Below are 27,127 nucleotides of genomic sequence, written 5' to 3' on the forward strand. Positions count from 1 at the left end.
ACTAACCCGTGTCCTGAAGGAGACAGTATCTCTGTGGTGCGATAACACCCACTGGCACTGACCTGCCACGTCGATTTCCCTTATTTGACATTCAATTATTGTTTTTAAGGATATAATTTCAGGGTTAATTAAACTCTCCTCTTTATTCTTTCTTTGACATGCTGGGAAATGCTCGCCCATCGTATGTAGGCATCTTGATTTCTAGCCCCGACTCTGTGCTTTCTTCTCTCTGCCTTCCTCCCCCTTTGTCACCTTTCTGACTAAAGCCATGTCAATCAGGCCAAAGTGACCAAGGCGTTCCTGTTAGGAAATCTGCAACTGTAGACTGGATTTGCTTCCAGGCCAACACTCACCCTGAATATAAACCCAACACTAAACCCTGAATATATATCTTAGAGCATGCTGCAGTCGTGCAGGGAGAATCTGCAATGGTCTGTTCTTCTCTCTAGGGCATCAGAAGCACAGTATTTGGCAAGGTCAGATATGGAGTCTGGACTTAACCATCTTTCCATGTGAGCGTCAAATACAGGATAAGGGACAGGCTTGTGTCTCTCTGTTGCTTGTCATTATTTTCAAGGACTCATGACGGGCATGGTCCCGCCTTCTGGTTCCTTGTTACTCCAAGTTTAGTCTACAAACACATCTCTCTTTCCAATTATTTTTAAAGTCTTGCAGCTCGTGTATGCGAATGTTTGGCAGCGGATTGTAAAGCCGCATGTTTTGAAAAGCTGGTCCCTGATAGTGCAGTTGTTATGAGTGTCTAATTCTTTGCCGGGATAAATATCCCCTTTCATTGGAGGCTCTCAGCTGAAACTGCCACGTTTTACCTTATTGTCAAAATCGCTGCGGTTATGCCTGGTTTGCTGACCCACTGCCCCTCATCTCTGTTTGCTAGGCTAACCTCCCTGCCCAGAGCAGGGCCGAGAAGTGAACCTAGGAGTTCTGATGCCCAGTCCCCTGCTCTAACTATACTGCTAGGCCAAACTCTCCACTGCCCCATAGGAACAGGATGATATCTCAAGAATCCTGACTTCCAGCCCCCTGCTCTAACCACTAGACAATCCTTTCTTCCTTGTGCGGTGCTGCAGCATTCTTCATGAACTGTGACACTAATGTGTTCTATATAATGCAAAAGACCATGCCGGTAAAATTCTGCCTGAAGATTGACTCTGTGGGTGAAATAGGAGAATACAAGAGCTTCCCTCTCTGGAGGAGATCGAGCTTCGCCTGTGAGGAAATGACTGTCTCAGCATAGGCACCGATCTCCACTTTGCTTATGCGTCCCATTGTGATCTGCCATTTGTGTAACAGCTGCTCATCTCTCATGTCACAGCTGGATGGCGTAACCCCACCTTGTGCACCTGGTCTAATGGGGACGGAGAAATTTACAAGCCTTAAAATACATTGAAAACGTGGGGGCTGGCACTCCTCTCATTTACGTTGGTGCAAATGTTTCATTGACTGCAGTAGAGTCATTCCTGATTTACACCAATGTGTACATGAGAAGAATCAGCTATGCCTAGGCCTGATTCTCTTCTCTGGTGTAAATCAGGAGCACGGTCCCCCTCCCTCAGCGCCACTGACTCAGACAAGCTGTCCACTAAACCTGTTAGCTTATCCTCTTTTATCCCACTCTGATATTATCATCTCCAACATAAGCTTTTGCCTGGGTCCCGAATGATTTCCAATGTTTGAATGATTTGAACGGGCTCCGGAATTGTTATGGTTTCAACCTTGCTCTGCTCATGTGCTCAGCTGTTTGGACGCTTATCTGGGTACGTTGTCTGCATTGAAATTGCCCCAAATAAAACGAAAGGAATAAAGCTGTGGGCTGTTTTTATTTTAGCATTCTCTAACCTGATGATAATCCTGGCTGTAGCGCAGACCCGTGAAAATCCCAATTTGCGGGTGCTGGTCCGAGACAAACCTCCCAACTTGTTTTTTTGAGGTTTGTCCTTCGCTACTTTCTTTCCAGCTGGAAAATAACTAAGCCTGGGCTGGATTTGTGCAGGGCCTGGGTCGGATTTAATGCACTCCTTTTATTTTCCCATGTGTTCAGTGGTAATATCACAGTGGAAACAATGGTACTGCTAATCCATCTTGCTAGCCGAGGTGAAAACCATCCTGGTAATCCACTGGTAACGACAAGTGTTTTGACTATGACATTGGCAGTGTAATGCTACTTTGGTTGGAGGAATATATATATATATTTTTCAAGGGGTTATGTACTCAACAGATCTGAACAACCGGTGCATCTTATCTTGTAAACCCATATTTTGGCCCTTTAAAACAAAAAAAGTGCATTTTAAGCACAGTAGACAGTGATGGTTTCTTTGGAGCTGTTACGATCTGCCATGTACAATAAATCCGTTTTAGTTTGTGGATTACTGGTCCGATAGACCGTAACAGCGCTGTCAGACCCTCCTGGCATGGTGTGTCCAGCTAGCTCTGTGTTGCATAGGTCTTTATTTTATTTTATTTTATTTTCACAGAAATTTCCTAAGGATTTTTTCCATGCAGTGTGTGTGTGTACAGCAGCTGATATGGAAATCTCAGTAGCTCAGCTGCTTTCTGGGTCCCCCCCCCCCTCTGAAAATACCCAAAGGCACAAGCCTACATTAGGGAGTAAGAGCCTGAAAATGTTTCAGTGTAAAAGAACGGCCAGTTTTTGAGTCATGGGAAAGCAAACCTTTCTTAAAAATTAAAAATGTGTTCATTAAAAAATATATGTTAGTATTTTAGGGGGTCATTTTCAAATACAACAGACACTGCTTTCATGCAAGGCAAAAATATGTAGAGAAGAGAATTTGGCCCAGGCTGCTACAATTGTATGCAAAGTTTTCTGCCAGAGCAGATTGTTATGGTTGAGTTATAAACCCCTGAAAAACAGGATTTCTAAAGAAAGTGCTGATACAACTCCCCACGATGGCCACACAAGCGATCCCGCTGCTGTGTTATTCTCCGCTGTCACCCGAGTGCCATATCAAGTGACAGTGTGTGTGACAATTTCAACACACCCTTCCCCCTTCCTGCCCAGTTCCCATCAAACAGATGGTTTTAGAAGTTAAGAGCAAACTCATCCTTAAAGGGGAACTGACCCGATTTCTTCAGTAAGAGGCGCTAAAGCTGATTACAGTTAATCAATTGCTTTTGATGCGCTGAAAATCCCATGTCCCAAATACAGACCCTCCCCCCACCCTGCCCTCATGCCCTCCCCTCCTAGAAGAACAAGTAAGCTTTGCGGCTTGATCTGAAAGTCTCCAAATTCCAGCTGTGTCAGGCCGAAGGGGCAAGGGAGAGTGTCTCCGAGCTGAGCACCCCCCCGCTGAAGGCGCTCTCCCCCAGTCCTCCATCCTGCTGACACCCAGGGGCTGCTGGTGCAAGTGTGTCCGCTTCTGGCAGCTTCATGGTATCCGCTAAGGAGAGAGGCTGCCTCCAACTAGCCAGGGCCTAAAGCAGGTACGGCTTTATAGAGAAAAGCCAACCCATTCCAAATCCCAGTGAAGTGAAGGGGAGTCGGTCTACTGGCTTTAGAGGCCCTGGAAGAATGCTTGTAGACGTACATGTTAGTTAAAAGACATTTGAAAGGCCTTTTACCTGCTGAGAACTGAGTTCAGATCCTCAGGTTTCCCTGGCTGATCCCCCTATTGCAGCAGAGGCATCACCAGGCCCCAGCACACAGGGCGAGGAGCTGCTGCCTTCTGCTGCAGGTGTGAAACGGGCCCCGCAGCTGTAGCTGGTGTTACGCCGTGTGACCCAAGCGGGTAGTCCAAGTTCAGACCCCTGGGGTTGTCCCAGTTGGGAACAGAAATTGACAATGGAGCCAGGTGGTTTCTTTGATGCAGCCTTTTTATTACAAGGCATGTCCTGCCTCTCCGAATCAAAACCAGAAGGAGCCGTTTCTTAGCTCGCAGGCCCAAACTTGGTTCAGCCAACACCCCCGACCCAGACCTCTCTAGGCTTCTCCAGGGTTGCCCTGTGCTTGCCGGTTGTTGCTTGGCTTTCTAGTTCTGTCCCTGACTCTCCCCTGCTGTATCTCCTGAGCACATACTTACCCCCCCCCAATGTACTTACCAAAACAGTACTCCGCAAAACCCCATCACCCACTCAGATCAAAACTCCTGGTGTCACCACACCCCTTTTGTCTGAGGTGGGGGCTTGTGCTGAACTCCTCTTGAGAGTTATGTTAATTGAAGGATGTGTTCACACCCAGTCTCAAGGAGGTTATTGGCTCAGGCACTCGTACCTCTCAGCAAAGCCCGGGGCAGACTGCCTGGTCAGGGAAGAGGGGCTGGTTTAAAGGTGCAGCTGGGCTGTGCACTGCGCCTCTAGGAACGCCGTCCTGCAGATCCATGCTTATTCTGGCAGCAACGCTGACCCCGCGTCACATGATTGTTTGCTGTAGTGCCCGTGATACGCTGGGTACTTTCCAGACCAATGAGTCTGGGCAGACCCTGCCCCACTGAGGGCAGACGGACAGACAGAGGCCAGGGATGGGAAATGGCAGAAGGGACTGTCCATATGAATCAAGAAGAGGCATTGTAGGCAGCTCGGCAGAGGTGTCATTTGAGAGGGACTCAGAGGTGGGGAGAAGAGGGCCCTGCGGTGGACGTAGACAGTAGGGGAAGAGCCTGGCCATTTTCCAGAAGCTCCGCCCACCCTGCACCCTCTGCCGGGGTCCCTGGGGTGCTAGTATCAGTTGTCGTTTTTCTGAGTGTCCTTCCATGATGAACTGTATCAGGCTAGGGGGGAGTTTAACCCAAGTATAGGGCGTGTGGAAGGACTTCTGTGCTTCCAGCCACCTGATGGGTTGCTCAGTACTGTCAGAGGGCGGCGGGGCTGGGCCGGCCATGTCGTGCTCCGGCCGTAGCCCAGTAACCCTTTGACAAAGGAGGGTACGTGTATGTCCTTCCTCTCTGCTCGTTATCTTGGCCCTTCCGCACTTTCCTCTCCTGATATCTGTTGCCCTTTCTGTTCCTTTTCTCCGCCTGTGGCTTTCCTGTGTTTGCCCAGCGCTTGGCTGGACGGCTGCACCCGCCCCACGCTGGCCTGTTTGTAACGTACATTGATGAGTCTCCCACAGATTGCAAGCCGGCAGTTTGAAGTGGCTGTGGGAGACTGGCTGGCCATGGGGCTCAGGAACAGGGCTAGAGAGCTGACTGCCTTGAGGGTGCTGGTTCAATTCCAGCTCAGCTCAGCTCAGCTCAGGAGAGGTCTGAATCAGGCTCCTATGCGAAAGGAGCTAGTGGCTTCCTCCATCCTTAGTGGTTGGGCGTCTGTGTCATTTAAAACCCACCCCATGATGACCGTAGCTCCCCTTCTCACCCTCAGGGCAGCACCAAGGTGTATTGACAGGGCAGTGCTGGTGTTTGTGCTTATCCTGTGATAAGAAAGAAGACTTCTTCCTGCAGCTCCCCCAGCACCAGACCAACCTGAGCAGGGATCAAGAGACACAGGGCACGGCTGTGTTTCATTTCGTGCATCTGCCCGACACTTATTCTCTCTTCTTTGCAGTCTCTGCTGCAATGGCTTAGCCCTTGCCTGTGACTACGGCAGGCCTAGGAGATTAAAGAGTCGCAGCCAGCAAAGCCCTGTGCGTCCTCGGCATGTGCCCACCACCCGCATCTCAATCGTTGGCTTCCACCGAAGCAGCAACAGGAGGGATCGGGGGGGGGGGGGCGCTTTGGTACTGTGGTCAGCCAGGCAGCCAGCGCAGGAAACACTTTCATCTCTCCCCTGCTGCAGATGAATGCGTCCGGCTCAGTGTTGTCTGCAGTGCTCTGAATTCCAGCTGGGCCAGGCTGCCCATTCATCCAGCCGATGAGCTCATGCCACTCCGGGCTGCTGGTTAATTGTGGCACCTCCCCTTTGCCTGCATGACGACTGCTCCCAAGGTCAGGGCGGGAGCGAGATGTGGAGGAAAGGGAAAATCATCAGCATTTCATCTAGAAAGGGAGCCCGGTGCCAGGGCTAGGATTGCAGGGGCTTTGTGTGGAGAATGCCGCGTGGCTCACTAGGCAGGCTTCCCAACCCTGTGCTGGGGTTGCGGTGTGCAGGATTGGGGTGCTTGCCATTATGGGGAGGGCTGGAGCTGGCAGGGATAATGTGGGGTGGGTCATTAGTGACTGAGGGCTGTGGAGGCCAAGTCTCTCTTTCAGGGTGTGTGTGTGAAGGGAAGGGGGGGATCTCCAGCTGGAGGGGAAGGTCACAGCGGGTACTGACAGAACAGGGCCTGTCTCCCCCAGGCACCCTGCTCTGAAGGCCTGCATGTTTGGCACATGCCCAGGCCCAGCTCTGAGCGCTCCACAGTCCTCCGCCAAAGTGGTAGGAGCCCTGCCTGGTAAACCATAATACCAGCGAAACGTTGCAGGCCAGCTGTTATCTGGCCACTTGCATGCACAGATAATGGTGAGTGCACGTCCAGTTATGCACACCATTGTCCATGCACTCTGTGATGCAGCCCTTGCATGAAACTGTGGCAGTGTTTGGGTATTGTCGCTGGAAGGCCCCCACCCAGCTAGCTCTTCAGAGCCCTTTTTTAGGCACTTACAGCTGGTTAGCAGCGCAAGAGCCTTGTTCCATGCATGAGAAAGTTGCACTGGTTTAACTCAAGTGGGTTTTTAAGCCAGTTCTGTTGAACCGGTGCAGACCTCATGTAGACACTCTGATTTGGGTTTAAGAGTGGCTCATTTTGGTTCATCTTAAACCGATTCCTAATTAACTGAAATGAGCCTGGTGTATTCTGAAATATGAGCATCCACCTAGAAGTTTGCACCAGTTTAACTAACTTGGTTTAAATTCACATCTTAAGGTAAAGTGGTGCAACTATCTTGTGGAGATATATACCTGTAGGCCTTGTCCACACGCAGAATGGTACTGGTTTAATTAAACTGGTTTAGGTAAACCAGGGCAGACCCCTGTATGGACACTCTAAATTGTATATAAGAACGGCTTATTTCCATTTAGCTTAAACCTGTTCTTAATGGACTTAAGCTAAACTGCAGTAAGCCACTCTTAAACCAAAGTAAGAGCATCTACATGGGGATTTGCACTGGTTTAATGAAACTGGTTTAACTAACCCAGTTTAAATTCACAGCTTAAGTTAAACTGCTGCAATTCGCCATGCACACGAGCCTTGAGAACCCCTCTTGGGTTGTTCCCCTAAGTTAGTTTGTTTTACTTCTTCTCCTCTTATGAGGATGGTGATTTCTGTTACAGTGGCTCCTGGAGGCCCAGTATGCAAGGTGCTGTACATTCACAGAGAATGAAACAGACCCTGCTCTGCAGAGCTTACAATCTAAATAGACAAGACAGGCAAACAGTGGGAGAAAGGCAGGATTGTTATCCCCATTTTACAGGTGGGAAGCTGAGGCACAGAGATCCTAAGGGCTAGTCTACCTGGGGGCTGGAGGTGTAATTTCCAGCTCGGGTAGATCGAGCTAGCATGCTAAAAATAGCAGCGCAGCCACAGTGGCAGCCATGCTGAGTACGATCCCATGTAAACCCTAGCTCCTCCCATTGCTAATGCTGCCATGGCTACCCAACTGTTTTTAGCATGCTAGCTTGATCAGAGCTAGCACGGGTATGGCTACATCTTCCAGCTCCAGTGTGGACATACCAACAGGGTAAATCCTAGCTCTGTTGATGTCGGGGGAGTCTTGCCATTTCAGGATTTCACCCTTAAGCTTCATCTACACTATGAACCAGGGGTGTGATTCCAGCTCACATAGACATTCCTGCGCTAGCTGTCACTGAGCTAGGGCAATAGAAATTGTAGCATAGCCACAGGCTAGCTACCCCAACTACGTATTCCTGGGGTCTAGGAAGGTTTGTGCTGGCTAGCCCATGCCACTACTCACCAAGCTACTGCAGCTTCACTGCTGTTTTTGGCATGCTAGCTCAGCTGACCGCTCGTGCGAGGACATCTGTATGAACTGGAAATCACACCCTTAGCTCCGAGTGTAGACGTCGTCTGACGCCTGGTCTACACTACATGGTTAGTTTGACATAAGTTGCCTTGCGTCAACCTAGTTGTGGAAGTGTCTGGGCTTAAATTTGGTTCCCATCAATGTAAGTGCCTCTACACCCATTTAGTAACACCACCTCCCCAAGTGGTGTAGAGTCACACACAGTGGATGTAATTAGGTCAACGCAGTATCTACACTGCATTACTTATATCCATAGGCACCAACTTTCCTCGGCACCGGTGGGTGCTCGCACCCCCCCTGGCCCCGCCCCAACTCCAGCCCTTCCCCACCCCACCCCCATTCCAACCCCTTCCCCAAAGTCCCCGCCCAACTCTGTCCCCTCTCTGCCCCATTGGACCCCTTCCCCAAATCCCCACCCCGGCCCTGCCTCTTCCCCGAGTGCACTGTGTTCCCCCTCCCTCCCAGCCCTTGCCGCATGAAACAGCTGTTTTGCAGCGCAAGCACCCACTAATTTTTCCCCATGGGTGCTCAAGCCCCAGAGAACCCATGGAGTCGCCGCCTATGCTTATATCGACTGTCCCTGGCTTTCAGGCACTGTCCACAATCCCCCACAATGATAACACAGTTGATACAAATGCTCCTGGTGAGGATGCACACTGCCAACACAAGGAGCCAAGTTTGCACGCACACAAGTGATTTAAAGAAAAGGAGTACTTGTGGCACCTTAGAGACTAACAAATTTATTTGAGCATAAGCTTTCGTGAGCTCCAGCTCTCTTCATCGGATGCATTCAGTGGATGAAGTGAGCTGTAGCTCACGAAAGCTTGTGCTCAAATAAATTGGTTAGTCTCTAAGGTGCCACAAGTACTCCTTTTCTTTTTGTGAATACAGACTAAACACGGCTGCTACTCCGAAACAAGTGATTTAGTAACTGGTGGCTGTATGCCGACATAAGTTAAGTCAACATAATTTTATAGTGTAGCCATGGCCTGAGTGTCCAGCCCAGAGTTACGCAGGAAGTCTTTAGCAGAGCCAGGAGTTGAAGCCAGGTCTCTTGTGTGGTTGGTCAGGGCTTTAACCGCAAATCCATTCTACCCAATGAGCTGATGAGGTTTGTGAACCAGTGACTTTCATGGCATGGCCTCTTGGCTATGAAAACCATTGATTATATGATGATTAAACAATTTAAATGTAGACCCAAAGGAAAAAATATACCTTTGTTTTTCAAATTTCTTCTGTAATTTAAGATCCTTTTTTAAAAAAAAAAAGCATTTCAGTTCACCTTTAAGGTCATACAAATCAGGGACTGGAAAGGAATATGGATCAATGCGTAGATACATCAGATGGTGAGGTGTTCTAGCCCTGAGTCTTTGGGGGCTGCATATAATTGGGACTTGGAGAGGCAGCTGGGTCAGTTCTCTCTCTAGGAGGGAGGCGGTAGGGGTAGCAGAGCTCTTGGTGCCTCAACTCCCTGTCCTTGCCCCATCGGTGGAAAAGACAGCTCTGGAGTGTATGTTCAGTGGCTGCAGTGCCCTGGGAGGTCAGCTGGATTCAGAGGCATGCTGGTTTATTTTAAGTGCTGTCTTTAGTCTTTGCCACTGCTGCTGGGCCATTATAGGAGGCTTTGCGTAGCATTGCATCAGGGGGATCTGTGATGAAGGGATGGGTGGTTGAACTTGCCACATTGGGCAAGTCAGTCAGGAGTCACAGTTGCCTAGAGGAACTTGTGCTGTACCATGGTCTGGCAAAGTCACCCGAGTTAGAGCCTTGGCAATGTAAGCATAAGAACATAAGAATGGCCCTACTCGGTCAGACCAAAGGTCCATCTAGCCCAGAATCCTGTCTTCCGACAATGGCCAGTGCCAGGTGCCCCAGAGGGAATGAACAGAACTGGAAATCATCAAGTGATCCATCCCCTGTCGCTCATTCCCAGCTTCTGGCAAACAGAGGCAGGGACACCATCCCTGCCCATCCTGGCTAATAGCCATTGATGGACCTATCTTCCATGAATTTATCTAGTTCTTTTTTGAACCTTGTGATGGTCTTGGCCTTCACAACATCCTCCGGCAAGGAGTTCCGGCAAGGTTGTCTGTGTGCTGTGTAAAGAAATACTTCCTTTTATTTGTTTTAAACCTGCTGCTTATTAATTTCATTTGGTGACCCCTAGTTCTTGTGTTATGAGAGGTAGTAAACAACACTTCCTTATCTACTTTCTCTACACCAATCATGATTTTATAGGCCTCAATCATATCTCCCCTTAGCCGTCTCTTTTCCAAGCTGAAAAGTCCCAGTCTTATTAATTTTTCCTCATACGGAAGCCTTTCCATACCCCTAATAATTTTTGTTGCCCTTTTCTGAACCTTTTCCAATTCCAATATATCTTTTTTGAGATGGGGCGACCACATCTGCATACAGTATTCAAGATGTGGGCGTACCATGGATTCATATAGAGGCGACATATTTTCTGTCCTATTATCTATCCCTTTCTTAATGATTCCCAGCATTCTGTTCGCTTTTTTGAGTGCCGCTGCACATTGAGTGGATGTTTTCAGAGAACTAGCCACACTGACTCCAAGATCTCTTTCTTGAGTGGTAACAGCTAATTTAGACCCCATCATTTTATATGTATGGTTGGTCATCCTAAGCCTAAAATGCTTTTGTTTGGGTCCTTAGCTTAGTCACGCAATAGGAGTGTCTTTCTTATGCCAGAGATATTATCTACTTTATTTGAAATTCTAGCATAGCTGCTTGTGGGCCAAATCCTCTGATCAGCTACGTACTTGATGTGAGTGGAGCTTTCTTAAGTAATCAGGAGGAAAATTTGCCCGTGTCTCTTATAATCATATCTGCTTATTTGACTGACAAATGGTCCAATCCTGCTTTCCTTGCGCGCCCAAAACTAAAATTCCTGTTAACTTCAGAATCAGGTCCATACTAAGTTTGTACTGCTCTTAATCCTAGTAGAGCTGATACAGTTACGAAGGAGCAAGCTGGATTCTCTTCTTGCCTTGTGCAGCATCAGGAAAATCATCAGCTAATTTCTGATGGGAGAATCTCTCTTATCGGTGGCAATGTGTGGAATAGGAAGCACCCAGCCAGATTCACAGATCCTAGGTGGAGCTGGTCAATAAGAATGATCGTATGACCTTTTAATAGGGCTGGCGTGATAGAACAGGAACTGATAAGGATTGAGAAGCCCAGTATGTTATTCCATCGCTATGGATGAGGCCTGTGAAGTGCTGAGTTATGCTGCACAAAACAATAAAATGTTAGCAAAATATTTCAAGGTTGTTTCCATTTTGCAGGTTTCAAAAAGGACTCCTTTTCCCCCATTCATTTTGCAAACTGTTCTCGATGAAATCTTTCTCAAAACAATTATGGTCATTCTTAACTCACCGAAAACCCATTGAAAAAAAGTCACGAAAAATGTCCTGAAAAATTTCCAAAAAGTGAACGGTTCTTCATGGCATTTTTTGTTTTTAAAAGGCCATTTGTTGACCAAAAAAAAAAAAAAAAAACCTCCAAATTTTAACTGGCTCTGTCATTGGGGACCCTCAATCCCTATGGAGTTCGGTCTGCTCTGCTCTTGGCAGGATTGGGACTCACCACTGTCCTTTCAAACCAGTTCTCAGGTGTGGGATGGACCAGCATTTTGGAGGAAATGGACATGCAGAAGATGCCATCTTCCTTGATGATTTGCTCAATGCTAATTTCAGTTTGTCTCCCCTATGACACCTCCTGCCCCTCCACAGCCTGTGCTACAGCTCATCCATACACAGGGATGTGCCTACCTCAGGGGAGCTGGGGAACAAAGGAATTGTCCATCAAGGCTAGTTATGAAAGCTCCTGCCCTCCTGGTTCCTCCTCCTTAGTATTTGTTTCCTTCGCTCTTGAAGCACGTGGAGTCCATGACGCAGCTCTTCCTGGCCTCCCTCTCCCCCCATCTAGGTAAAGAAGGTAAAAAGAAAAGGAAGAATTGAAGGATGATGAAAGAACTGGGCATGTTAGAGGGCCCTGTGTGGATGCCAGTTGCATTCTGAGTAGACACTTGGGGACAGGAGTATGTTGGGTCACAGGAGCTACTTCCCCAGTGGTGGTTTCCACTTCATGGAGTCTGTTCCTACCCTTCCCAGCTCTCTCAAAGGCCAGGTTTGAACGTGCTGTGTCCATTCCCTTCTCCACCCTTTCCAGAGCTGTGCTCTGGCCCTGTTTGCAGTAGAAGGGGCATCAGGAATCTCTCTTGCCAGGAAGGGCAGTGCCTGGGGGAACAGTTGCCCCACATGGAATAGGTTTCCAGACTCTTTTTCCAGACCAGCCTCCTCAGCAGGATGCTTTTCCTGGGCCATGGCCCCATCCCTCTGGGAGTATCTTTCTTTCACCCATGGATCTTGTAGCCCTGTCCCTATAGCCTCTTTGGTAGGCTGCTGGATCTCTGACTAGGGCTGCGCGCGGCCCCTCTCCATGGGAACTCTGTGCAGCTCTGAGACAGATCTTGAGGAAGGGGGATACCACCCTGAGCAAACTAGAGCCATTATTGCCAGCATTTTGGTAAGGCCTTGCTTGAAATTACTGCTTTTCCCTGTGTCTTTTCCCCCCACAGTTCCGGGACGTGAAATAGCTCCAGTCTAATGTGGAGGAACAGTTTGTCCCCTAGTACCAGGGTAGCTTTGAGATGTGCAGGAAGGTTCTAACCAGGGGAATAGGGGGTGCTTTATGGGTTTTTTTTTAAATAGATCATGTCTTTCCGCCTGGTCCCATTGGCTATCCCCAAGCAGCAGGCCAATGATTTTGTTGGTAGGTACCTGGATACTCACAACAGAGGTCTGAGCAAGTGGTTCAGGCTGAGCTCTCTGGCGGATGTCCTTGCATTTCGTCCTCGTTCCGCTCTCTGCTGGGCGGATCTTGCCTCTTGCATGGTGTGGGGTTTCCTGCCCGTAGCGGCCAGGTTAAGCATAGATGTGGATGCCAGCTGCCAGGGCTGGGAGATGGTCTTTAAAGGGTTGCAGAGGCAGTTTATCATGCCCTCCCTTAGTCATCAATTAGCTGCGCTGGCTATACACATTTCTTTCTTTTAATCTGCCCTCATAAATCAGTCCCTCACGCCCCCAGTCCTCTCGGTTGCTTTTCTCTGAATTCCCTCCAACTTATCTGCATCTTCTTGTTACTGCATCACCCAAAACTGAAAGCAGTCTCCCGGATGAGTCATAATGAGCTGGATTAGTCCCTGTCTCCTGCTTGCTGCGTGAGATGATGTGTGTGCAGCCCAACACTGAGTTATCTCTCCTATGGTTTTGTTGCTGCCATGTCTCACTGCGTGCTCTGCTGTCCATTCCCTTTGGACCAGCGCGGGATCATTCCCTACAGTATATTCCACAGCACTTTGGCCAGGGAGCTTTAAAATAGCTTCATAACGTCTCATGTAAATCAAATAACATTTCTGTCTAGGTGGTGTGTGAGGTGAGCTATTCATAGGTTTGATTGGGCCTGGCAGGAAGTTCAGGAAATAGGAAGCCAGTTTCCAAGATTAAACTCTTCTTAAGAGGTGGAGAGAATGTTTTCTCAAGACCCGGCGTCATGAGGTCTACATGCTGCAGTTCAAGGTAAGTGGATGGGTGCTCGCTACACCTTCTGTTTGCTTGGGAGTCTAGCACAGAATGGGGACGAGGCTTGCAATGATGGAGGATTTACTCACTCTTGTGGGTAATCTTTCTTTTGTTTCTCAACTGAGTAAGAGATAAGAAGGGCAGAAGTATCTGCATCTGTCTTGAGGAACAGTTCTTTGATTAATAGATTCATAAAGTTTATGGCCAGACGGGACCATTAGATCTTCTAGTCTGACCTCCTGCATGTCACAGGCCATGACATTTCACCTAGTTACCCCTGTATTGAGCCGAATAACTCGCGTTTGGCTAAAACATCCCTTCCAGAAAGGCAGCCAGTCTGGATATGAAGACATCAAGAGATGGAGAATCCACCCCTTTCCTTGTCGTTTGTTCCAATGGTTAATCACAGTCACCATTAAAATTTGTGTTTTATTTTTAGTTTGAATTTGTCTGGCTTCAGCTTCCAGCCATTAGTTCTTGTTCTGCCTTCCTCTGCTAGGTTAAAGAGCCCTTTAGTACTCAGTATTTTCTCCCCATGAAGATACTTATACGCTGTAATCTAGTCTCCTCTCTATCTTCTTTTTGATAAGCTAAACAGATTGGGCTCTTTCAGTCTATCACTATAAGGCATTTTCTCCAGTTCTTGAATTGTTTGTATGGTTCTTTCCTGCACTCTCTCCACTTTTCAACATCCTTTTTAAAATGTGGACGCTAGAACTGTGTGTAGTGTTCTTGTAGCGGTCGTACCGGTGCTGTAAACAGAAGTAAAATCACCTCCTGACTCCTACTGATTAATCCTATGTTGATACTGCCAAGGATTGCATTAGCTCTTTTTGCCACAGCATGGCACGGAGAGCTCATACTGAGTTGCTTGTCCACTATGACCCCAAAATCTTTTTCAGAATCATTGCTTTTCAGGATATGGTCCTCAATTCTGTAGCTATGACCTGATGCATAACTGCATTTGTCTGTAGTAAAATTCATTTTGTTTGAGTGGGCTCTGCTTCCCAGGTGATCCAAATCGCTCTGTATGGCTGACCCTGTCCTCATCACTATTCACCAGTCTTCGTGTCATGTGCCAATTTTGCCAGCCATGATTTTATATTGATGAAATATAGTTCATTGATGAAATAGTTCAAAATAGCATTGGGCCTAGAACCGATCCCTGCGGAACCCCACTAGAAACACTCCCATTCCATGATGATTCCCCCATTGATGACTACTTTTTGAGATCTGTCAGTAAGTCAGTGCTTAGCTCATTTAACGTATGCTTTATTGATATTATATAATGCTTTAATTTTTTAATCAGAATGTCCTGCTGCACGAAGTCAAACGCCTTACAAAAACAGCGACAGAGTTACCCTTTGTCAAGCAAATTGGTAATCTCTCAGAGAACGAAATCAGGTTTGTTTGACAAGACCTATTTTCCATAACCCATGCTCACTAGCATTAATTATATACCTATCTGTCAGTTCTTTATTACTTGAATCCTGAAGCAGCTTTTCCACTATTTTGCCTCGGATTGATATCCCCCTGTTGGTAAGTGGAGAGATATTGCATTGTGGTATTGTGGGGGAGGATGGAGAAGGGGGTAAAAAAACTAGGAAATAAATTCTCTTTATATGGACATGTGTCAAGATCTAGAAGAGCTGATAGAAGCCTGGTATGTGGCTTTGAGAACACCCGGAGTTTGACTCTGCCTTCCGATGTGAGTGCACAACTCGTTGTCACTTCAGGGAGGGCTGTACATTCATATCTGACCCCAGAGCTTGGCCTCGAGGGGATAGTGTTTAGATGCAATGTGGATGTCTTTCCAGGTCTTGAACATCCACAGTGATCATGGTGCCACTGCCTGAAAGTGTCCTACCCCGACATCAGGTTGTGTGGGGGTAAATGGGATAATTTTCTGTGTGTCAATAACATCTATAGTTATACATGGTAAGGAAGAGTAGGTCAGCTCCTCTGTGCATACCCTGGCTGAAAGCAGAATTTCCCATTAATGGCATCACAATAGGTTGCTGTTGAAACCGATGTCACAGTTGTGATGTCTCCTCTCTCCCTCTGCATCATCTCCGCAGTTCATACCTGCTGGGACATACTAGTTGGTGGTCCCTAGATTTGAACATCTGGGGACAGGGTGTTCTCGGTAGAGGAAACTCATATGCCCTGTCATTCTCTCAGAGCCAGAATTTATGGACCTTCAGGACATGGTGTAAAGCCTCACTTCTTGCTCAGCCTTCTTCCTTAGGATGAGTAGCTGTTTGACCTGTTATCTTCAGATGGTAATGAGGGCCTTATGAGTACTGACATCAGTTATTACCATTTGTATTACAGTAGCACTGAGGAACTCCAGCTGAGATTGGGGCTCCATGGTGCTGGATGCTGTAGAAAGAGCTGCTGAGAGACAATCTCTTACTCCCAAAGACCTTGTAGTTTCTCGCCCTAGGTCATGCAGAAGGTCAGTGGTAGAATTGAGAATAGACTCCAGGTCACCTGAATGCTAGGCTAATACCCATTCTGCTGCACCACACTGCCTTTCTAGAGTCAGCTAGGACTTCTATTGATAGTAGTAATACATTATAGTTTACATAGGGCTGTAAATTTACATGACACCTTCCAGTCCTTGATAAGACCCTGTCCCAAAGATCTAAGTAGTAAGACAAGACTAACAAACACCGGACAAGAGGCAGGGTGATGGGTCAGGACGGCAAGTGTGTGGGCACTATGGACGTGGAGAACAAGGGAGGAGAGATCACTTGAAGAGGTAAGTTTGAAGGAAGAAGTTCTTTAACTGAGCATGGTCAGTCTGTTTTACTGTTGCAATATTTTCTCATTATAGCTGTGCTCAGGAACCCAGAAATGGGCTCACTGGGTACATTTCAAAATAAACTAATAGGGGATTCGAATTTCAGGGGCACGCTATAAGTGGCAAACATCCCTTGCTCATACAGATGTCCCAAAGCAAAGAGAGAAGGGAGAGGATGGTGCATTGAGCAAATAGTCTTCTCTTTTGTCCCAGGTGGCATTTTTCATGCTGTTTGTCACTGCTGTGGTTTCCAGTTGCTTTTTAGAGATCCAGGGCAATTCATATTTCCAGGTGCTTGTTTCTAAGGCAGGTGCTCAGGTATGTGCCTAACTTTAAGCAACAGAGTAATCACATTGATTGCAACGGGACTAATCATGTGCTTAAAATGAAGCATGTGCTTAAGTACAATCCTGAATCGGGGTCTAAGTTTTTAATGCCCAGAGCTGCCATTGACTTCAGTAAGCTCTTTCCCAGGGCTGTGCAAACTCTTTGGCCTGAGGGCCACATCTGGGTATGGAAATTGAATGGCGGGCCATGAATGCTCATGAAATTGGGGGTTGGGGTGTGGGAGGGGGTTAGGGATCTGGCTGGGGGTGCGGGCTCTGGGGTGGGGCCAGAAAGGGTGCGGGAGGGAGCTCTGGGCTGGGGCAGGGGGTTGAGGTGCGGGTGAGGAGGGGGGGTGAGGGCTCCGGCTGATGGTGTGGACTCTAGGGTGCTGGAGGGTGGGATTGAGGGATTTGAAGGCAGGAGGGGGATTCGGGGTGGGGCAGGGGGTTGGGGTGCTGGAGAGGGTCAGGGGTGCAAGCTCTGGGCGGTGCTTACCTCAGGCAGCTCCTGGAAGTAGCGGCATGTCCCCTCTCCAGTTCCTATGCAGAGGTGCGGCCAGGCAGCTCTATACGCTGCCCCATCCACAGGCTCCACCCTTGCAGCTTCCATTGGCCGCAGTTGCTGGCCAATGGGAGCTGCAGGGGCGGTACTTGGGGCGGTGGCAGCATCCGGAACCCCCTGGATGCCCCTATGCGTAGGATCCAGAGGGGGGACATGCTTCTGGTTCCAGGAGCCGTGCGGAACGGGGCAAGCCCCGGACCCCGCTTCCCGGCAGGAACTCGAGGGCCGGATTAAAACGTCTGAAGGGCTGGATGCAGCCTCCAGGCTGTAGTTTGCCCACCCCTGCTCTTTCCTCATACCATGGCGATAGAGTCGTATAAACACCCTAGCAGATAGATAAGGGACTGAGAGGCAAGTGAGTCAGACTTGCAGCATTTGGGCCAGGGGTTTTGAATGCAAGCTTCTCTTCAGGGAGGGTGAACTGGGGCATCAGGATTTGGCTTGTGTTTATTTTCGATGTAAATCCTAGAGTTGTCTGTTTCTTAAGGCAGGCTAGCTGCTATCTTATTGGCAGGCAGACAGCGCGGTATTCCCTTGGAGCCTGGGCGTTTAAATCAGGCATTGTGGGGGCACGTGGACATTGCATATGGTTGTGTGCCCCATGGAAGGAGGGCCTTCTGTGGACATTTCGGTTGGCTTGTCTGTGTTGGGTCTGGGGCTGTGTCTGGGGGATCCTCACCATTTGCCTTTGGCCTTTGGATGGCATTTAGACAGGCCCTAAAAGTCTGTTTCCCTGGAGAGGTTATTAAATGATGCTCCACTGGCTGTTAGCAGGACGCTCATCATTTCCTGGAGGCTGCTCCCCAAGTGGGGCTTGTGGATGGGCACAGCTGGATTTTATTTTTGCACAGGGGATGGGGAGAGTGAGCTGTCATTCCTGCAAACCCTAGCTCCGCCACCTTTGGCAGCCTTTGACTTTTGATGCATCATGGGTGTGGCATACAGTTCGGCCAGGGGCCCTGCAGCAATCACGACTCAGAGCTGGGGCCTGTCCCCTGGAGAGCCTTGTTTCCTGCAAGCCAGCCAAACTTAGCTGCTCTTTTTTGTTTAGGTTGCATTGGTGATGTTTAATTCTTTCTCTAAATGCAGACAATGGAGACCTTCGTGGAAATGACCGATAGGCGAGGAGCTGGCTCTGCATTGCTGATGAAATTGAGGGCTTTTGTTTTGCGCTGTTTCGCAGGCAGTATTTCGTTGTGGGCTGGATGTATTCCTGGCAAGAGAAATGATGGATGCTCTCTTTCGTTTCCAGTGGCAGCGTTTCAGATTCCTTGCTCCAGGGCAGAAGCTGAGCTAACTCTGATTCTGGAACAGCTCTGGAACCTTGGCAACTAAAGGCCACAGGGTTGCTCAGATGACAAGTGGCACAGAGTGCAGGGAAAGCTCAGGAGAACAGTTTTGTGTAGCGTGTCCTCTCTCGCTCTCAGGAAGCGGGGCGGTCGGGCTGAAAGTCCGCCAAGCATGGAGGGAGGGTTTCATTGTCTGGGTGTTTTGCAGGCAGAATGAGCATTGGGCTTTCTGGCTATTGCTGCACAAAAGAGCAGATTGACGTGTTAATGAGGAGTGTTGGGGGTCTCCAAGACCCAGCTTCCAGGGCTTGGATAGAGAGCAAAATGCTTCAAGGTTGATCCCAGGGTGGGGGATTGTCAATTTTCTTTGTGAGTCTTTCAGAGACTCTCTGGGAGTCCCCAGGATACCTCTCTTCTGCCCCCCACTCACATGGCAAGGCCCCCACATTATACCTGGCCTTAGAGGGCAGGGTAGGGCTTTCTCCAGAGCCTTAGGATGTTACTCCTGAGTTGGCCAGAGAAGGTAACTTCAGAGCAAGGCAAGGCACCCCGCCCCTGCTGCCAGGCTGCCTGCTTCTAGCCCATCTTAGCTTGGAGACAAAGAACCTAACCCAGTCTGACTTGGTGCCCCTTGGAGAGGAGCCGTAGATGTGGCACGCTGGCTGTGCCTTCACCATGCTCAGGCTGTTCATTGTCTCGTGTTGGTGAAACACGCTCGTCATTCCAAAGGTGGCCTCTGCCGAGCCAGCTCGCTAGCCATTTCTGTTTGTTGGCTGGTGTCATTTCCACTGCAGAATCCCTGCCCCATGGGGCTCACTGGCCGGGCTGTTTGGGCTATGTGCAGTGAGTTCGGGGCCTTGGAACGAAGGTGTGACAGACACTGATGTTTATTTCCCGGCCCTAGTCACGTGGTCCAGGTCAGGGTTACCAAGGTCACATGGCAGAGGTCAGTATCCACTGATTCCAGGGACCACTGTTAAATCTTCACCTTTCTCTCCTTAAAAATCAAGCCCAAATAAAACACAATATCAAGCAAAACTGGCAACCACAAACTAATACAGCCCAGTCACAAACCACGCAGATAGCCATGGGTAGGATGGGGACGACCCGAACCCTCTTGAGAGGAGGCAGGATTTTGCTGTCTCATTAGACATCTGTCAGTAGCAACCATCTCGTAACCCCATCAGGCTTCCCGTTGCATGGCCACTTGTCAGAGCAATTCCTTCTGCAGGGGCCTGGTCAGCATTGGGGAGGGTCTGTCATCTGGAGCCCCAGTTGGCTGCTCTTGGTGCTTGTCATGGCCAAAGACAGGGGTTGGCATGTGCTACTCCTGCCAGCCCTGTCAGAGAGCATCCTGGGTGTCCACTGCTTCCCGCCTTAGTTTTGTCAAGATGTCTTCTGTACCTCCTGTGCGTCTGGTGCTTCGCGGTAGCTATGGCACATCACTATGGTGTGACTGTCTAGCTCTTACTGTGGCAGCTTGCGGCAACCCCTTTCTAACACTCTCTCCTGTATGTAATGGGAGCAGCCATTTGGCATTCTTTGTCATAATATTTCTTCTGTTCTGTCCCATGATCCAGTTATTTTATAACTCCTTCAGAGCCTATTAGATATGGGCACTAAGGATTCTGCCCTACCCACATGCCTCTGATCCTAACCAAGCACTGTGTGGTGGGTTGTGATATATTCCCAATGCTAAACATGAATCCCTTGAACCAGGCCTTTTTCTTTCTAGCATGCTCTTTGCTATTTGCGCTGGCTGTTTGGCCAGCCTGTTCGATGATACATCGCACAGGCTTGGCATAAGGTGCTTGAACTAATATTTCAGAGAATTGCAGAAATGAGCCTTTTGTGAATTGTTGGCCAATCTCTGGTACTAACTCATCTGGAAGCCTGTGGTGAGCAAACTGATTTACAATGGGGTATTACGTTGCTAAGAAAATTGAGTACTAGTCCTCTAATAAGAGGCAATCTTTCCTGATACAGAAAGACAGCCCCTGCTTCTGTGAGCCTGGACTGACTGAGACCTTACATGTTGTTTATCGCAAAATATTTCCATAGTGACATATCTGCGACCACTTTTTTTTTCTTTTAACTTCCAAAAGCGTCTCTCATGCCAGTCGATCTCGCTGTGAACTTGTTATCAGTTATACCCCCAAACAATTCAGGCTTTAATAAATCCATTGGTTAACTGTTCAGATTCCCGTGTCTTAGCTCTAATACCCAGGTATGTAATGTCATGATCGTTGGTCTCACCTGGCAGCTGCTTTCTTGTAACAAAAATGTGCCTTCCCCAAGCGAACTGTCTGTCGTATAGATCACAGTATAGTTGAAATGCTTTGAATAGCTTTGTGCACCAGTTTGCGGTCTCTGGAATGGAATGTTTTGTCAATAGCCTCTGGGCCTGCCACAGGTAACAGTATGGAGGGTCTGGCCCTCTCAGTTTGCTCTGCAGTACTTCTGGCTTATAGGAAAGTTTGGAAGTTCTGCTAGCAGCTCTTTCAACTCTCTGCCAGATTCCCCTCTGGTCTGAGGGATTCCAGTGGCTTCCTTTGCTCCATTTGTGCTAGAGATACATACGGTTCTCCTCTGATGCCAGGTGTCAGAGGAAAAAGGAGTGCTGGGAAGGGGCTGGTCAATATTAACCTGGTCCCAATCGCATGGTGTGGATGAGGGTTACAAAAGGTTATAGCCCGGTTGCATGGCAGGAGTTGGTATCTGCTGACGTCTGTGGCTAACTGTGCTAGGTCTCAGTGCATTTTCCCGTAGGCAGGTGTCCATATTGCATAAATCACCATAGAACCATAGACTTCAAGGCCAGAAGAGACCATTAGATCATCTAGTCTGATCTGTGGATCACAGGCCACAAATTCTATTTGGCAACCTTCTTTGCAGAGAGACTGAGGACCGAATGGCCATAGAGACTCAGCTGCTCTATGGAGGGCAGGGCTGAGACATGTTGAAGAGGCACGTGTGTGGGAGAAGAGGGCACTACTGCTGCCCATGCTCTGATTGATCTTTCATTGCCAGTCCGGCCCTTCCAACCACCCCCAAATTGACCTGCAAAATATTTGAATAAGGGGGAAAAATGGCTGTCCTCATCTGCCTCCAGTGTGCTGGGTTTATCTGTCCATCTCTGGGTTACAGGGGTTCCTTTTACAACAGCCTTCGAGACTCCCCCAAACAAAGGAGGACAGCATTAGGAAGGCAGTACCAGCCAGCAAAGGTGGGAGAGAAATGAAATGCTCCCCCCAGAGATCCATGCTGTGGTATTTGAATGGCAGATGCTGCTGCCCATTGGCTGTGAGACCAGCCCATACACATAGATCTGTTCAATCCAATTTTGAGGGAGAGGGGTGAAAAAAACAGGCGATTGCCTTCCTGAGTCTCAATCTGGTAGGTTTTAGTTACAGCCACTTTAGGATTTGGGCAGCGAGCGCAGCAGCTTTGGCAGCCGAGTGCGGGGAGAGCGGATGAGCCGCTCATTGACGACATCAGGAGTGGCGAGCCTGCCAAGCCGCCGGCATCTGTGGGATTGCAGGGGGCACGCAGGTGGTGGGCAGCCTCTTGACTCACTTGGTGGAGGGGGGCTTGACCAGCCCTTCCCTCAACTTTGTGGCCCCCGGAGCACGTCTCTATGGAGTGTGGAGGGAAAGAAGAGAAGCCCTTAGTTGTCCACAGGGCATGCAGAGTCTTTGCATATTCTGATGGACATTTTAAGTTGCCTTATCTCCATAACCACCCCGGATCTGGACATTCCAAGCAGCTGTGGAGATAAGTGGATTTCCAACAAGCTCCTGGGTAGTCTGACATTTGCACGTCTCCTTATTTCCATAGCGACCACCAGTAAAATAAATAGGGAGCAACTTTCCATGCCTTGCGGTGGGACACAGAGGGGCACTCAAGTTGCTGTGGCAACTGGCAGCAGATCTGGAGGCATATCCCATGGAACTGCGTCAGGCCTGGCGCTTGGGGCCTCGCTGCCCTCATGGTGTGGCTGGTGCTCAGGTTTGTGTTTCCATTTCATCAGCTCCCAGCGGGGGCAGTCCTGGTGCTGGATGAGATGCCAGCCAGATAAGAGCCCAGTGGTGCTGGCACTGAAGGACTGGAGGAGTGTTGTGACTGCTCTGACTGGAGGGTGTTTCCCCTCTGCTGAGGAGGTTGGCAGTCTCTGGGCACATAGCAGGTTTATGGCTGTGTTAAGGTACTGTTTCACCCCAAGATGGTGGCATTGCTGATTGCACCTTCCTGTGCTTTTCAGGTGAAATCCTGACCACCCCTGGAAGCTTGTGGAAGTTTTGCCGTTGATTTGAGTAGGGCCTGCATGTTTTGATGGGAAATGTCTCTTCTGGGGTGTTGTTATTAGTAGGACAAACCTCTGGGTTGGAAAGCACAACAGGGTATTTATTGGTCTCCGAGCAACTCTTGGATGCACAGATACAGCAGCAAAGGTGATACAATAAACCCAAGTGTCGCAGACAATAGACATGGTTACTAGATAATCCCCCTGCCCCTATCCATTCATCCTGGGGGAGCAGGGACTAGAGACCTAGGCCTTTAACTCACTCGCTCTCTCACTCTCCCACCCCAGTGTTTTTAGCTAAGTGGCTATTGATTTCCCTTGCTAATGCTACTGTCATCCATATCTATGTCACTTCCTGACTAGACTATTGCAGTGTTATTTACTCAGGGTGACTCTTGGAGACTGCTTGGAAACTTTAGGTGGAGAAGAATGGTGAGCTGCTTGGTGGGGAAAGGCTGTGCAAGCATGTTACTGCTGCTGGCCATGCACCATGATGGCGTCCCGTCTGTTCCTATATGCAATTCAATGTGCTGCATTTAATCTCCCAAACCTTTTGTAATTTAGGAGCTGGCTTCCTTAGAGACGATACATGTCTCTGTACACCACTGCAACGGCTGAAATCAGCAGAGAGGCTGTGCTGACAGCCCTCAGAAGAGCATTCTGTTGGGTGGTCTGTCAGACCTTAACCTGGTTAGTCTTCAGAGGCATGGTACGTGGCTTATCTTTTCAGCCACAACCTAGCCCAATAAAATCAAGGCTCTGTGGTCTCCTTCCATGTCTGAGTTGTAACTGATGTTTTGTTTTATCTTAATCTGTGATCTGCACATGTTTCAAGGCAATAGACACACTGTGTTATCGAATAAGTAGAAATAAACCGCAGCTAATATAGTGAAATCACTTGGGGAATCATCACAGTCTCTTGTGATGTTTCCCTCTGCATCTGGAAGATGATTTGTGTCAAATAACTGCTGTTTAAGAACACCAACCCTTGGAATATGGGAATGAGTAATAGGAGCTCCAGGAAATGACCCAAGGCTAGGAGACCCTCTCGATTTTTGATGAAATTCTAGTCCAGCTAATGGCAATGATAATTTGCCAGGAATCAACAATGTGCTCAGTACTGTACACGGCACAAATGTCCATAAAGCCCACCCTAAAGCCTTTATGATTTAGGAGACAGTTTACAGTCTGAAAGGGTATTCAGTCAGTGTTGTGCCTCCGAGCCTGAAGATTGAAAACCCTCAAGACGAATTATCTCCTTGGCTTGGCCTGGGGGAATCGTTAATATTACCACTGTGTATTAAATGGACACAAGGTCTGTCTTGAAATTCCAACTGTTTATCCACCCATTTATGGGAGGGCTGAGACAGAGCTGGGGTCTTCACAGAAAATGTGCCTATGAAGAGAGGGCACCAGAGTTGATTGCCTCGGGCTCAGAATGGTTAGAGGTACCTTATCATTGCTACCTTTGCAGCTCTGGAAGGCTCCCTGAATCGGCAGTGGTGGTTGCTCATTTGGAGGATACTGGCTAGATGCACGCACTACTCAGGTTCTCATGGAACAGTGAATACGAAGAGACATTTAGCCATGATACCTATAGAACTGTCAGTTGCATCCTTCTCTGGATCTGTCTTTCTTCCAAGATGGGGTTGGAGGAGAATGGAACTAGCCAGGGCGAGACGAAAAACTGACAGGGAGCAATCAGTGTCTTTTCCCTGCTGGGAGTCTGTGTGTTGAGCTGTAATCCAGTTAAATCAACTGCTGTCAAATAATAAGAAACAGGTTCACAAGTTCTACAAAATTCAGATCCCTCTTGGTCTTCAGGTCAAGGTTGTAACGAACCCAGCAGCATTGGGTTCATGCAGGTTGCTTTGTTGTGTTCCCCAGAACCTTTCTTTGCTTAGACTGACTGGTATTTGTAATTAGAAGTCATAGCTAAGTTTTATTTTGCCTTTCTCACCTGGGAAGGAAAGTGGGAGAGAAGCATTGTAATTCCAGCTTTGATTTTTGCCATACAAGTTGGACGTTTGGGAGCTGAGCTGTGAGCTGTGGAGCTGTTAACAGCTGCTTTGAAACTTCATTACCAAGAGCCAGAGTCTTCCCTTGGGCATGAAAGTGCAGCTTCCTTTGAAACCAGTGTAGGTTGCATGCTCGGATATTGGGGTACAGAGGTGAAGAGATTTTAGTTGCAACCTTTATCATAGGTTCAGTTCCTTCTTTTGAGGCCTTGACTTAACAGCTTTGCCTTAGTACTGATTAGTCTTTTTGTAGGAGAAATAAATGCCCATTTTAGGTGACAAACTGAACATCCCATCATCTCCTTAGGTTTACAGCATGGTGGGCATGTGTTATCAGGCCTTTTGGGTATGTCCTTTCAATAAAGTAGCAGCCTTTCCATCACTGAACTGGATAAAACCCATTCAGGCTGGAATGTGCTCTCTTGTTAACTTGTGCTGATCCCATGTGCTACAGCTTGTCTCCTTACGAAGGCACATCATGCTCGCATCACAGGCTCTCTGTTGAATTTTGGATTCTCCTTAAAACCTCAGTCCTCCAATGCAAAGCCCTCAATGGACTAGGGCTTCATTAATGCAGGGACCATACCTATACAATCCTTCAGATGCGTGGGGACACTACCGCGGATGGAGACTCCTCCAGATGTATGGGGACATTACATTGGATGGAGACTCCCTCAGAAGCGTGGGGACATTACAGTGGATGGAGACTCCTCCAGATGCGTAGGAACATTACCACGGATGGAGACTCCTCCAGATGCGTGGGGACATTACCGCGGATGGAGACTCCCCCAGAAGCGTGGGGACATTACAGCAGATGGAGGACAGGGTGATAGTCTCAGGAGTGGGAGATAGAAATTTTTGCCAAAGGGTCCTTGGTAGTGGAACTACCTACAAGTTTTGCAAAGGCTTGTTCCCACTCAGTAGAAGAAGCTAAAATCACACGCTTGGCCTGCACAATTTTCCCTTCCCCTAATAAGGACCCCCTGCATGTCTGACAGGGAATGCTCCGAGCCAATGGAAGGATGAGAAACTAGTCCATTTTAGGACAGCAGTGATTCTGAGAATTGCTGTATTTTATGCCATAGGACTGAGCACATTACAGATGCCTTGATAGAGAGACAGATAGGTAGATAAACTGAGTGGCAGATTGCTGTGCTTTCAGAAGTGACTGACAGACAGAAATCCCGCAGTGTACACAATTATGGACTTTTAGTTCCTCATCTTGGAGATTGAAAAGACGTCTGTTTTCCTTTGGCGTTCTGCTCATTCCTGTTAAGTATCAGACAATGCAAAGGCGCAGAGCAGCCACTAATCAATGCACAGCGGGAAACAGTTTCTCTGAAATCATCGAAAAAGCAGAACTTTTATTTTCTTTTTTTCCCCCTCTTGATCCTTGGGAGCATCTTGGCCTCAGCTTCTTTTGGGAGGCTTTTACTGCAGCTTTGGCGCAGGGCTGAGAGAACAGAGGCTGCGGGAGGAAACTGATTTATTTAAAATTAAAGGAAAGTGGAAATTATTTTTCAAGATAAGAGTTTTTACACCTGAAGAGGCTGACTACTTCCCAGTTATGCTGGTCCCCGGACAGTGAAATAACACAGGAGTGATGTAAATCGCAATCTGTCGTCTTTACGTGCTTTACAAGGAGCTCAGCATTCTCTCTCTTGTCCACCTCTCTCCCTCTTACGAATAAATGATTTCTACAATCAGCAAGATCTTAGTTTGTCATTTGACAATTGCCGCATCTTAAAGTTCTGAGGCTTTTTGGAGGGAGAGAGATGAGCTGAGCCAGGGTGGGTTAGGGCCATTTTGTGGATTGTTAGGATTTTCTGGTAATCATGTCCCCAGATGGCTTGGAAAGCTCGGATCTAAAAGCATGAATAGCTATGGCTTGAGCTAAAGAGGCGGTAACAGACTTGTCAACCTTTTCTGTGGCTTAGCCACTAGAGGGGGACCAGGAGGCACACCATGCAAACATGGGTTCTGGTGGCAACTCCGTGCCTGGACTGGGGAGGGAAGAAAGGGGCTGTTCTGGATTTCGCAGGTGCCTTTGTGACTTCACGATATTAGTTTTGGGGTGCTTTGTGACCCGAGGAAGAGGGGCATTGGCCTAGGAGTCAGGACTCCTGGGCTCTCCTCCCAGCACCAGCACTGTGGAAGCAAGTCATTTCCTGGCTCCGTGCCTCATCTGTACCATGGATAGAATGGTACTTACTCCTCTTTGTAAAGTGCTTTGAGATCTACAGATCATAATCCCTGCAGGAAGGATTCTTATTAGATTAAGTGTCCGATGGA

At 48.3% G+C, this 27,127-nt stretch overlaps 1 protein-coding gene across 8 annotated transcripts in view; it reads left to right on the top strand.

The window, feature by feature from the left end:
- CXXC5 (CXXC finger protein 5) overlaps positions 1-27,127 on the top strand; it is a 101,736-nt gene that overhangs the window by 47,829 nt on the left and 26,780 nt on the right. The window contains exon 1 of one of the 8 annotated variants that reach the window (XM_073356040.1): positions 16,275-16,295. The exons of the other annotated variants lie outside the window; for them this stretch is intronic. The gene's annotated coding sequence lies outside the window, so the exon portion shown is untranslated. Of the gene's footprint in view, positions 1-16,274; positions 16,296-27,127 lie in introns of those variants that run through there. 8 annotated transcript variants of the gene reach the window in all.

The sequence above is a fragment of the Lepidochelys kempii genome, chromosome 8, assembly GCF_965140285.1.
Source record: "Lepidochelys kempii isolate rLepKem1 chromosome 8, rLepKem1.hap1, whole genome shotgun sequence".
Lineage (NCBI taxonomy): Eukaryota > Metazoa > Chordata > Testudines > Cheloniidae > Lepidochelys > Lepidochelys kempii.